The 14188-nt window shown below is 39.5% G+C and overlaps 1 long non-coding RNA gene across 1 annotated transcript in view; it reads right to left on the bottom strand.

The window, feature by feature from the left end:
* The window catches only part of LOC148594501 (uncharacterized), a 427754-nt gene that overhangs the window by 197369 nt on the left and 216197 nt on the right, over window positions 1–14188 (bottom strand). The gene's annotated exons all lie outside the window — the stretch shown is intronic.

Below are 14188 nucleotides of genomic sequence, written 5' to 3'. Positions count from 1 at the left end.
GACAGGCTCATTTAAATGTCTCAAGTCCTAATTATAAGATGGACGGGCAATATGCTGCAAATCTGCTGTGAAGAGTTACTTTTGGACCGCATGTTTCTTCATCCTTTCCTTATAGGGGCACAGAAACTAGCACTTTACCCGGAACTTTAAGTAAATGGATGTGCTACAGCATACCACAACACAAAATTATGGCTAAATATCTATAGAAAGTTCAGCTGTGTTGAAAAAGGGCTGTTCATTAACAGTCATTTGTACTGGCCAATCTACCTGGTACTTCAAGCAAGTAGCTATCAAAAACTAAGTGTGCATTTTGCTAACAAGATGCTAAATAATTGGTAGAGACGTTGTTAAGGGAACTAAATTGTATGTTAAACAGAAGAACAAAAGAATATTTGAGAAGAACTGTTCCTGAAATTGCTGAGAGGAAGGAACATGGTTTTAACTAAAGGTAGCTGCCCACATTCTCTCTTACGAGTATCTGGAACAAGAGCTGAAAAGCCTTTATCCTGTAGTGTCAAAGGCTTGGAAATATTTTTAAGAAATCAAAAAAAGCTGATAAGTCTACATTTTAAAAAGTTATATCAAGCAAGCCTCTTTCCCCTTCTGAGCATCCAAGGTCTAGTCTGAAAAAGACAGGGCCAGCTTAGGAACAAAACCAGTTTGATGGCATGATTATTTGCTAATGCTTGTGTGCTTCGAGTAGGGCTTTACTGTGTTTCAGGGGATTATGGACAAGGCTGAAATGTATCTCCCTTCATTTTCTTGCTCACTGAGAGCCCAAGACCTTCTTTCTGAGAAATTTTAGTGCATGGAGACTGCAGCTCAGAGTGGCCCTGGCCTTTTGTGAGGAAAGAAGGGGGTGCGTCTAGCTGGGCAAAAGCAGGAACAATAAGGCTTCCTGCCAGCCCCTCTTCCTCTTCTCTGCTGGCATGGAGAAGCCATGCAAAGAAACAGTGGGGTGCATGGCACTGAGCAGTATTAAATAGTCAGGAGCATGTGGTGTTCCAGTGGCAGGAGAGGACAAATTAAAATTTTAGAGGCATTTTGAGTCTGGCAGTTCTGAAATCTGGACTGCTAAAGAGTTGTGTGTGTGTGTGGGGGGGTTTGTTTGTTTGTTTTGTTTTGCCACAGAAGTTTTTTTTCTGTGTGTGCATTTTCTTCCTAGATTTAATCAGGAAAGATATATTAGTCTCAATTGCTGTACCAGCTCTTTAGAGGATTCCAGCAGTAGAATTGTGCTGTGACACTTCACTGTTGCACAAAGTGCTGTTGTCTAAGTATGGAATTAAAGTATGTGCTGCCACCAGCTACTGCTGCGGCACCCAAGAAGAGAGGAAAGGCACCCTTGGTACATTGAGCTTTATGTTCACGCGGGGGCAGGCATGCTCTTCTCCTGCTTCATAATAAATTTTTTCTCCCTCCTGTGCTTTCCTGAAGTGAGGAGTAAGGCCAAGCACTGACCTAATGGGAGTGGGGATTGTCAACATCTCGCCCACTGCTGGCATCTGTCTGCCTTCCTGAGCATACTCAGGGGAGTGCAGAACTGCTTTAGCAGGTTGGACTCAGCTCTTTGTTTTGTTTTAGTCATTACTTGATAGACTGCTGTTGTTTTCTGAGGAATACAAACAATAAGAAACAAGCTGCTTTTTTTTTTCTCCTCTGTTTATCAAGCTATATAACTTGGATTGGATTTCAAGAAGGAGGGAGAGGGTGCTTTGCTAGCTTAAGGGTTTTTCCTCTGTGATATTGCAAAGGTGGATAATTTCCAGGGAGGTAGTGCCAGCCTTTCCCTAATAAAAACTGAGCTAATATCTCATTTTGGAAAGCCCCAGGTGGTCAGCATGCCCTGCCTTCCCTCTCCTGAATTCTGCTGTAGGTGCAAGTACTTTCAAACTTCTCCAAACAGTGCTGAGTAACTCTGCAAATATTGGTAAGTAACCAAAATATGCTGAGCTCTAAGTGTAAGACAAGGTGCTGGTTGTACCTTATCTTACAAGGTGCAGGTGCTGGTGTTGCTGCAGTTTCCTTGACTTCTCAGGAAACGAACTGATTTATAGCAGTTTTTTTGCCTGCAAGAGAAAGAATTTATATTTAAATTTGAATTAGAAATGCATAGTTATTATGCCAACCTGTCCTAACCCCTTATATGAAGAAAGCTTCCACATATTTGTTATATCAGCACCTGAAGCTTCAAAAAGCAATTAAATGATCAACAGATACCCAGTGAATATCACATTAAATGTCACCATCTGATTGGTCTGTACAGCTTTGTTTCTCTTTTATTTTCTGCTCTTCAATGAATGAAGAGAGAAACTGGATTGAAAATATTGTGAGGGTTGCAAATTCTCTCAAGGCTTGGCTCTTGCAGTAATCGGGTCTTATTTTGGGAAGAGCTCTGTGCAGAATGTATTTTTGGCACTCATTTCCAGTTGCCTAATTAAACTTCTCAAAACAACAAAATGCATCACCCTCTAAGCAGACAAGAGCTTTGGAAAGCAGCCGGACACATCTAGTAAGAGCAGATGGAGAAATTCCCCTTCTAGGCTCATGAACTTCAAACCCTGGATGTGCTAGTGCTACAGAAGCTCGCGGCTATGTAGGCTGGGACAGGGTAGGCTCTAGCAGGGAGAGGATGTTCTCTTGCTCGCCTCTTTGTCTTCTCCCTCCCTGCTCTTCCTTCTTTTCAAAACTGTGACCACTCAGATGAGCACCTGAAATGATGTTCCTGCCTTGATTTTTTTATTATTAGATCTCTACTTCAAATTCCCCTTCATTTCAGTGCTTTTTTCGTAAGGTGAGGTGCGGAGTGGCTTCCTTTGAGCCTGGCAGGAAGCCTGGTTAATAGGATGAGCGCTTCTGAAGCGAGCCAGCCATTTTGGCTACCTGCTTGTGCTGCTTCCTGCCTTTGCCTCTTATAAGCGCTTGCTGGAGAATGCCCTGGGAGCAGTTTTCGAGAGAACTTTCCGCACAGGCTTCTGCTGTTACTTAATGTTAATTAAAGGGAAAGCTAAAGCATACAAAGCTACCTGCTAGTGCCAGTCAGTCAGAGTTAACTTTTGCTGGTTCAAAGACTGCTCTCTGTGGATGCAATCTAGTGTGGTCTGTAAAAGCCGTATATTTTTTTTCCACCTGTTTTAATTACTTTACAAAATTTTGGTAAAACCACCTATTAAGATCTCCCAGCTTCCCATTTTAAGCAGTTTTCAGTTGATTATAGTGTAACAAATTATAATTTTGTCTGAATTTTTTTGCCCTAGATCTCGCTGTTGTATTTTAAGTTTCATTTAAAAAGTGTGCAGCCTTCGGTAGGAACAAGACTCAGAGGAGGCTGTTGCTTTACATGAAAACAAGCAAGGAAACCATTCTTGCGAACACTCTTTGCAAGTGTGAGCACTGTAGCTTTTTGAAACCCAGAGTTGGGATTTAGTAAAAGGGTGGCCCCTGCCTCCTGGGTGAGCATTTCCCACTCTGTGAGAAACTGCCACTTTTTTAAGCTGTCTTGTGCATATGCAGAAACTACTTCAAAGTTTTGTTCTCTAAATCTAAGATTTTGTTTGCTGAAAGGCTAACTCTGTCATGTCACTAGTGCTGACCAGGCTGCTCATGAGCAGAGTGAGTAACTAGGAATATGTTCCATGTGCTAATTAGAGGTAGGAGGAGAGACAGGTCAGGGGAAGTCAAGCAAGTAGGAAGAAAAGCAGGAGGACCTGCGGGCCAAGCACCACACTATTCCCTCCTCTGGGGAAGAACCTGTATTTGCTATAAGTATTTGCTCTAAGTCACAATCAGTTAATGTTGATCCAGGCCTCCTCTGCTACCAGAGGAGGCAGCCCTACCCTCTCTCACTCCATTGGCATCTTCTCTTTAGTTAATGCAGGAAAAATAACCCAAATCTTAAACTGTGTTCATGATGCTGCAAAGGGAGGAGGAGAATGGAGTAACTCTGGAGTGACTCCAGAACCATGCTCCCTCACAGGAAGCTGTGCTACAGAACTTGCTACCTGCAAGTGAGTCTAGACCCTGTTGGCAGTTTCTGCCGCTGGTCAGCAGAGAGGCCAGTAGTTGTTGGAGTGAGCTGTTTGCCCAAGAGAAGGAGACCTGCAAGGCATGTCAATAGGGTAGACATTGCTGCTGGTCCCCAAGTGACAGTGTGAAGTCACATTATGACATGTCTGAGTTTTGTTGCTCCAGAACTTTTTCCTGCAGTTAATTTTAACACACATGAAGCATACTGAAAGATCATTACTGTAGCACTTTTAGTAGCGCCAGTAGGAAAAAAGTGATTGAAAAAAAGAATGTTTGCCACTGGATTACAGTCTCTTCAAGCTTCAGCTTGTTGTTTAAAGTCATCAAGGATATTAGATGTGAGAATCTTCTGATTTAGAAGTTTGAGGTCAATGGATTTAAAAGAAGCATTCTTCTGAAAAAGAATAAAAAAGTTTCAGAATGTTCATCGTATTTTGTGCTGAGTAATTTGAGAATCTATCCATAGGAGTCATTGCAGGAACTTCTTGTTTAGAAACAGTTTTACAAATAGATGGTAAGTAAAGTGCTCAAAGCCATACTGGCGATTTTTCAAGGCAAGGAATTTACTTAATCTTAACTGTTCTAATTTTCCTTTTGCTGCTATTTCCTTCATGGATAGAACAAGTGACAGGTGCCCGAAGACAGTCAAAGCAAACATTTTTAATTGTTGTGATCTAGTTAATCACATTAATTGTTTGTTAAATCCAGTACCGTGGATCCAGATTTTGATAAAATAGGTGAGGTTGAATGTGAGAAGAAAATCACAGGTTAGGATTGTCATCTGTTAGTTGTCAACATGTTTTCCTTGAGTTGAGAACTGCCAGCTTCATAGTTTTGTTTCTGCAAAAACAGGGATATCTCTATCTTGCAAGTAAGTTATTGGGAGTTCTGGACACCACTGAAAAATGTCCTTTTTATATTTTGAGGCAGAGTCCCTTAGAAAGGGATGACTACTTCCTCCCTTTTCCACGTGGTATTACTATCAGTTCTCATCTTTGGCAATTGGTATTTGGTAATCTTCCTTCTCTGACAGAGATTTATTTCCATAAACAGCAATTATTTTTTAGTTTAGTCCCAAGATCTTCTGGACAAGAAGGACATCTGTCTGTAAAACGTGCCTGGCTTCCACAGTTTACTTGTTGAAAGTCAAGTCCCATGAGATTTTTGCATTTTTTTTTTCTCTTCCTGGGACTATATTAAGTTGGGACCTCCATCACCCCTGATCCTTAGGGGCTGGTACTTACTACTAAGTCTCAATAAAAACAACTAGCTGTTTGTATGCAGAATACTTGTGGTTTTCTCATTAGATAGAAGTAATTATAATATCTCAAATATTTTGTTGCATTGCATCAATAGTATATATTAAGGAGAGAATGCAAAAAAATCTTATTGATGTGTTAGTGGTACGCAGAGGAACTTACCATCGAGCTTGAATGCAGTGCTTTTCTCTTATATGTAATCATATACAGGTAATGTGTAATTAATTGAAATGCAAAGGACTTGCTAACGGTGAAAGATAGCAAATGTTGTATTTTGTTGACTTCTGAAAGATTTCTATTTGAGAGGTGTGAATTTATGCATTAAATTTCAGGCTCCTGCTCAGAAGAAAGCGAATACTCATCAGGATTAGCAGAATCTTCTGAGAAGTGTTAAAATAGACTGTCAGCATAATGAGTGTGTTCCTGTTCTCTGTTTTGAGATTCATTCTGTCGTCCTGACTTTTTATTTATTCTTTTTAAGAAGTTTGTTTATTATTTACTTGCAAGGTGCTAGTTATGTATTGAGGCCATAGATGATGGTTAGATCTAATGGTTAACCTGTAGCTTCACTGAATTCACGGACAGTTCAATAATAGAATTACCCCTAATTTTCATTTGTTAAGAACAGGTTTCTCATGGTCTATGATGTTTAGTTTGTTACTGCCACAAACGTCATTATCCAGACTTAGATCTTGAATACCTTTCTTTAGAGATAACCTCTAAATTAAAAAATACACACACACACATCTTGCAAGATCTGCTTTTAATAGAGAGAGTTTCACCATAGTGGGAGAAGAGAAACAGTCATCTCACAGTGACTCTGTTTCCAGGACTTTTTTGTGCCTGAGTATATGCTATAAAAGGAGGAAAATCACTTCATTATTTAACAAACTTTAAATCCCAAACCACACTGAACACACTGAACTGGACAATAATTATTGTCCAGTTTTTGAACATAATTTGTTTCATTCCTTTTTTATTTTTGTTTGGTGTGTTGTCAAATTTTTAATAGTCTAAGGACACGGACAATACAAGGATTGCAGGGCTAATATCTTGTATTAAACCAACAAATATAGCTGGAAAAAACAGAGATGTTTTCAAGCACACAGGCAAGACCTAGTCTGGGTTTTCTGTGCCTGAAAACCTATCTGTGTCTTCCAGTTGCACTGTTTGGTCTTGTCTAAGATATTTTACTTGGTCACAAACCCTGCCTTACCTGTTCTTTCTCTGATACTTGTAAGCTATAAGGATTTGAGTAGATTCTGCTGGTTAAATTACACAACCTATCTCTGCTGACTTGTGTACTTACTCTAAGAAGAATCCTTTTCTAGGAAGAGAATGGATTTTTCATCAAACAAATTGTTCTGTAGATAAGGTAGAAATACTTGAATTGATGAAGGAATGGTATGATTTTATTGGGAAAGTAGCGTCCTCCACACTGTTACTGTGGCTATTTGTAAATGCTTTTATAAGAGAGCATTTTTTATATTAGATTCTGAAATCTTCCTGGTTAAAATGGGAATACTTTAATGAGATTACTGTCATGGCCTTTAGCCTGTTTGCTTTTGACTGAGATAATATCCACTTCTGAAGTTGTTATCTGGTAGTTGATCTTGTCAGCTTTAAGTACTCATAAATTTAACTTATCGTGCCTCTATATCCAACAGTCTTAACATCAGCGTTATTTCTTAAAGAGAGTTTTGGTTTTGAGAATCTCTTCCTTACTGAAAGAGTGTTCATGAAGATCTACATCAAATCCTGTTGGAATAGGAATGGAGACTCAGAAATGATCTGGAATATGAGGATATTACAGGTTCGGTACAGATTTTAGAGGTTTAGGCTCCCTGGGGTCTGCTAACAATCTGTGCCATTACCACTGCCTTTCTAGATCAAGTTTCCCTCAAGGAGAGGGAAATGAATTCTAGGGTGAGGAAATAACCCTTCAAAATGCACTTTGGTATGGACTCTGTTTACTGGCCATGTCTAGGAGTATAGCAGAGAAGCTCGTGTCAAAGCTTTATCTGCATCCAGGCAGTCCTTTGGGGACAAATAGGGATACCAAGCTACTTAAAGCTCTGTATATTCCAGTCACATCTCCATAATACTACTCTTTTAAAACAAGAGCTATTATAGATGCAATATTGCATTTGTTTCCATAGAAAAAGAAGCAAATCATTCATTGCTACAGCAATGGTTCTTAAATAATTTATTTTCCAAGAGCCTGGGCATCTGTAAGTCTTCTCCTTGTTGCCTGGATCCTGGCTGGGTATATGTGGATGGTAGATCAATATTCTTATTAATAAACAAAGCATGACACTACAGGCCAGACTTTGAATGTGAATTTGATCAACTACAGTTTTAAGTCTTCACATTTTAATGCTACTTAGGCCCATTATAGAAATGAACATAGGATGGAAGTGTATGTTTGAGCAGTTCACACTCTTATCTGGACAAACCACTATTGATGTGGAACTCTAATATAGCTCTTCACACAGAGGGTGTGTGTCACTTTGCATAATTGCATATCTAGAAACTCAGTTTTGGCCTAGATATATGAAGAGGTGTGAAGTATGAAAAGATTCCAATGAACCCAAGGCAGGCAAAAATGAAATTGGTCCCTCAGAAAACAGCGCTAAAGAGATTAAGGGGATACTAAGATTAGTAATTCCAACTGCATGGAGATCTGAGCAGTTCTTGGCTTCTGAAAACTTCATGGTTTTATTTGAAAGCCCTACCTTCCTTTCCTTGTTGCACTGAAAGTTACTAGGATATTCTGGAAAGTGCTGGGCTGGGTAAAGAGCTGAATTTTTCTCTTCAACTCTGTACCACATAGGTAGTCTAGCAGAGAGATTTTGAGTTTTCACTCAAAATACTTGAGTTTTCTTTGAAAATAAAGGATTTTTCAGGTAGCAGTAACACTTAACAGCTGAACCAACTGGTTCTCTTGTTTATTTGCAAATACGCATTTCTGTTAATCGTCTTCCATTAATAAACTTGTCCTTAAACCTGGCACTTTATACAAACAAAACCCTCAAATGTCCCAGTGTTATCCTTAATTATATCAAGGTTTCTGCCTGTGTTCTCATGGGCTTTGCACTGCACAGATACTTGGTACGAGTTCAAAGAGTTTACTCTTCACTACTGGTGTTTCCTTGAGGCTCCTGTGTTTCAGCTTGAGGGATACCATCTGAATATATGCACGTTAAATTCATGCAGTTCTTGGGAGTCTAAAACTGGCCCTGTTGAAATTCAGTTCACTGGACCAGTACTTTGGCGTTACAACAAGATTGAGTTTAAGAAACTCAAATTTGAAAGAGCCCAACAAGCCTGCACTGGAACTTGAACATCTTTTTCGATGCTCCAGGGAGAGATTAATTCTGTTCAATTGCTTTTGATTCACCTGCAGCATAAAGGGAACTGCAGGCACTTTAATAGCTGGATTGAAAGGTGGTTGAGTCACCATTATATCACTGTAGTCTTTGTTCGCTTGCTGTTTTGCAGCTGCTTTTACCATTATTCAGTGAGTTGCCTCAGAAATGTGATAGTGGTGCTGAGAGATTTTTATTTCCCTGGCAGTAAGAGAAGCATAGTGATAATCCAAATCATTATGCTAGCACCAGGAGCGTTTGCATTTAAAGTGAAGGTTGCACAGTAGAGCTCATAGCCAGTAACTGGCTCCAAGTGGTAAGGGTCGATATACCATTTTAGCTCGTGAAACTTCCTATACTTATGAATCAGGCTTTAGAGGTCTTAGGTGAGATGTGCCTTGCATGGGACTGGGGACTATGAATACTACCATAATACAAATAATTAATAACTCAGTAAATGTGTTGTTGGATTTTTTTTTTTTTTTTTTGCATAACAGCTATAAAAACTGAACTAGGTTTTCTTATGTGCAGGGTATAATTCATGAGTTGCACCACATTAGATTGTGGTGGTCTGTAAGTTTCTCTGAGATTATGTCATGGTGGAACAACAACAACTTAAGGCATCCTGAAATACTTTTTACAGTTTAGAATTGTACACATCTCAGAGTGCTCAGGAAAAGCAGAATTGGTTCTTCCTTTATTTTACTACCCCTGGCTAGAAGCTGTAGGGGCATAGGTTTTTGAGACAGTATGGAGGTATGAGCAGATAGCTTACAAGTCACTCCAGTAAAACCTGCTACAGGGCACTAAAGTACTCGCACCTGCCACAACGTAAAAAGGCAACTAAAGAAAATGATGAGGGGAGTTTCCTGGTCTGACTCGAAGAGAAGGGACTAAGGTGACTTGGGGCATTTGGTTGAAGCATTCGACTGAGAACTGCTGACCCTTCATTCTCCACTTCTCCCCACTGTAAAGACAGGAGGGACTAGGTGCTGTGCAAGTTCTTTAAATTACCCTCATAACTCTAGAGAACCACAGCAACTGTATTATGCGGTGACCTCATAAGAAACTTTAAGGCAATTTGTCAATTTTCAAATGAGTGCAAATGGGTAAAAAAAAAAAAAAAGCAATCATTCTGATCCAGGAGCTTATAATTAGTTTGACTGTTTCATCATCATGTTTCATTTCACTTTGTGTGACTGCAAATGCTTAAACTGGACTCAAAATATGTTGCACCAAGTCAGGCAGGCCTAGTTGTGTTCCTGGTTTGACTGTTGTAACAAAGTTAAAGTCAGCAGGTTTATAGAGGAGCTGGCCTGCTCTTTCCAAAGCCAAAGAAGCAATCACTCCAGGCTTAAAATCGAAGTGATCACTGTCTTACTAGCTGGCGATTTGATGTGTTGGGAATTGATGCTTGGATTTTCTTGTACTGCCTTTGATCAGATGGTAACTATATTCATAGCTAGTGTCTGCTTTCCTACATGTGTAATTCAGGGTGCACCAGATGACATGCTGTTACTCCTTTAGTGGAAAAGAAATGTTTTTTTTTAATGCTAGGGAGGTTTTATTAGGAGAGTGTTTTGGGGTTTTTTTTTGCATTTTGTCTTGCCATTCAAACAAGTCTGTCCCCATGATGCTTACAGTAATGCTTGCAGCATCGCCCACTCTTTTTATTTATTTATTTATTGGTTCTGCATGGGAAAAACTTCATAATGAAATATATGGAAAGCCTGGTTCTGATCTTGCTCATGCAACTTGTTGAGATTGGAATTAAAATGAATTATGAACGGAAATTAAGGTGTTTTTCCATACGTAGATAATTTCCTGGGAAAAGCAAAATAAGAAGAAATGGTACAATAATGAAAGGAAAATCAAATTTTTGAGTCTTTTACTCATAGCCAGCAATTTGATGAATAGTCTCAATAGTCTATTGGTAAATAGATGGTATTTGCCTTTTAGGGGCCTAACCGGTTCTTAATGTCGCCATAGCCTTTGTATTGTAATCCGCATTTCAGGCCTTTTGCAAGCCTGCCAGTAGTTGTTGACATCATATAGACAAGGATGAGTGAATAAATCCAGACAAGTAGTTCTGTCCTTGACCTTAGCAGCAGGAGGAGATAGCAGTGAACATTGTAATTCACGTAAATACCTAAATTGTAAGAAGAAAATTATCTGCAGGCAAAGGTGTTTTAATGTAGTTTCTTTCAAACTGTAGTCCACAAGCTTTCAGATGACTTTTAAGGCAAACGACTGAAGTGACCTAAGGAGTACTGAGGTTATTTATAGTGTATATGTTTAGTTGCTTAATTATGTAAAGCATCTTAAATTGCATGACTGCTTTGGTTTCCATAATATAATTCCCTTATGGATTGTCCAGGCAATTAAAAATCAAAGCTTTCTTAATACAGCTCTGTCCTGCTTTTGTCTGGTGAAAGCAGTGGCAAGGAGAAAAAAGGTATTTTTTGTATGTGCCTATTAAAGAAATTCCACTGTCTGCACAGGTTTTGTGTGATGGACGTTGTTACAGTGTCCTTTACTGTATAAACATCTGATAGAAGGCATCAAGATTACTTATATAACATGGATGGCTTTAAGAAGAAATATCACTTGAACACAATGAAACACTTTGCTCTTAAGCAGACTGAATACTGGAGCAAATCGTCCAGGGAAATTGTGGAGTCTCTGTCCTTGGGGACATTCAAAAGCAACTGGACAAGGGCCTTGCCAACCTGCTCAAGATGACCTTGCTTGAGAAGGAGAATTGGACTGGGTGATTTCCAGAGACGCCTTCCAACCTCAAGTATTTTGTGATTCCACAAGTCTGATGGCCCTTCAGCTATCAGACTTTAAGGTCTTATCTCCTTTAAAGACAGCAGGTGATATTTATTCCTATTGCAGTAGTGTTTGGTTCAGAAAAAGAATGGTTTTCTGAAGTGCTGAACATAGTACCATTTCTCTCTCTCTCCTCTCACTCTCTTCCCCCCCCCCCCTTTTTTTTTTTTTTGAAAGCAAATGCTTTTTATATGTTAATATGGACCGGTCATAGGATTAAAACTGAGAAACCTCTTGCTTCTAATACAGTTTGCATCAAATGCATGGGCCTAAAAATGTTCCAAGATGGTTTATCCTTTTCAAGTGCTGTGTATCTGCTGCTCCTGTTAGCTCTGACTGGACCTGTGCTTGGACTATTGTTTATTTAAGAAACTGTTTTAATACTACATTATTTCATGCCTGTGGAGCATGTTTAGGCTCAAATGGAAAAGAAAGCTTATAACCATGAGGTGAGGTAGGGTCTTTGTCAAAAGAAATAAAATGATACCAAAGAGTGTTAGTATCATTCTGTTTACTAGGGGAATTAGATGCTTAGATGGAGAAGGAACTTTAGCTGCTGGAAGAGGGAGATACGAACCATGCAGCTGGTGGCAATTAATGATGTCAATAGGCATGATATTAAGGCAGAAGGTAGCAGATGCAGTTCTTGAAGTCTTACGTGCTTGTAGGTATGAATTCTTTAGGTTATAGTATCACTTTCAGTTCTTCCTTTTCCAGTTACGAGCTAGAAGCTGGGGAAAATACAGGTGCTGACCCGTTGGTTACTAGTATTGTGAATGACTTTTAGTCAATCTAAAATCAGATGTCTTAACACAAGAATATTAATGAGCACAGGAATATGAGAGGGAAAAAAAGATGCTCTCTATGGCTTTCTAGTGTTTTTATCCTGTTCTTCTGGTGTCTTCAACCTCTTATTTCTTTGCTTACAGAATTCTTTTGCACAAATGCATCTGCTAGTCTGCATCTGGAAAAATGGGAATTCGTCAGGACATCATTTGATGCAATACTTAAAAGTTTCTTTTCTTGCCTAATGTCATTTTGGAAGCAATATTTAGGCTGTAAGCTTGTAAACCGTCATGCTGAGCGGCTCATTCTTGTTCTCTTCCTCCCTCCAGACTTTTTCAGCCCCTTACTGTTCTGTGCTAAAGTTATTTAGACTAACTCTATGTTGATACTCTTAAAATCTCTGAGGACACTGGTAGCATCTATAACCTGCCAGCCCAACCAAGACTCAGGAGGATGCAGACCTTACCAAAGACCCACATTCTCCTACATCGATGCAATCTTGAAGATCTTTGTGGATAGACTGAATTGAATGCTGCACAGAGGAAGTTGCCTAAGGTAACCAGGTAATGGTGGAAAGACAGCTCTTTGTGGTATATTAGCATGGAACTTTTGGTCTGATGGCGTATGTTTTAATTCTACTTTGAGACTAAAGGCTGGAGATGGGAGAGTGCCATCTTCTCCGGAGCTAGCGATGGAGTGCTGCCTCCAGAGAGCTGTCCTGCCACACTTGCTGGGGCTGTTCTAATTAATACTTCCCTGTAGATTGTTGCTGAACTCCAGAAGTCTCACTCATTTATGACACACTGTCCTGGGGAGCCAAGTATATTTTGTTGACAAAGGTGCTGATAGCACTATTAGACTGTGGTTTCATGTGCGCCTCTCAAAGAGAGAGACTGACAAGATTTAGTCTGAGTGGGAGAATGAAGTTAAAAATAACACTAGGAATTGCAGCTGCAGTTTGTCTAACAGTGTGAATTGCTGGAGCTCCAGACTATGTGCTTCTGTATCTGCCGCAGACAGTCATAGGCAGTGTTTATAACTTACATCTCTTCCTCTTCAGAGATTTAAATATGGACTTTAAATTGTTTAAAAAATAGTCTGGAGCTACTGTATTAGTTTAGTATAAACCCTATAAATAAAAACATACATGAAACTACTGCAGAGTTTCCATCAGAGTTTGCAATATCCAGAGATCAAGTGCAGAAGGCATCCTGGCTTTGCAACTGCTGATGGAAGAGCATGGCCAGGGAGGCCCAGGCTGGTTTTGTTCCAGCTTGGTAAGTGTGGGAGGTCTTTCCTGCCACCATAACTTCTTCTTCTACCCCCTTCACCTGGACATAGCCCTTTATAGAGGTTACATCCTCTGTGATAAACTCAAGCCTACCTGAAAGTGGGAAGTACTGGCCCAACCTGATACAGAAGCTTAGGTGCTTTATGTGCCTTTTCTTCCATCATCCCAACAGGGAATGGATCACAGTACCATCTTCTATTGTGAGTAGAGATTGGTGGTTGTTTTTTTTGTTGTTGTTTGTTTTTGTTGTTGTTTGTTTGTTTTGTTGTTGTTTTTTCCAGGGATCTTGGTTACATTGTCTACTGTATTTAAAAATATATGGTTTTGATGAAAACTCTTGAAGTCAGAAGTCTGTTATCATGTTAACACATGCCCTCTGTGTGAGAGGGGCTTTTCTGTGATGTCCTTGTTTTTTTCCCTTTCTCTACACTTTTTCTGTGTTGCCTCCTATACAGGCTTTGTGTTCTAATGCTGTTCTGTAGTGTGATGAAAGTTCCTTTGGAAATGCAAAATGTAATTTTTCTGCCTTAATGGCTTGCTCAGGATGACTTTGTTTTGGCCATTTATCTTCAATCCTTTCTGCAACATAACAAATGGTTTAGTATCTCATTTCAGACCGTTGTTTT

Source organism: Tinamus guttatus, unplaced genomic scaffold, assembly GCF_059628265.1.
Source record: "Tinamus guttatus ecotype Peru unplaced genomic scaffold, ASM5962826v1 Tinamus_guttatus_pri_ptg000240l, whole genome shotgun sequence".
Taxonomy (NCBI): Eukaryota; Metazoa; Chordata; class Aves; order Tinamiformes; family Tinamidae; genus Tinamus; species Tinamus guttatus.
This window is presented reverse-complemented; position numbering and strand designations above follow the sequence as displayed.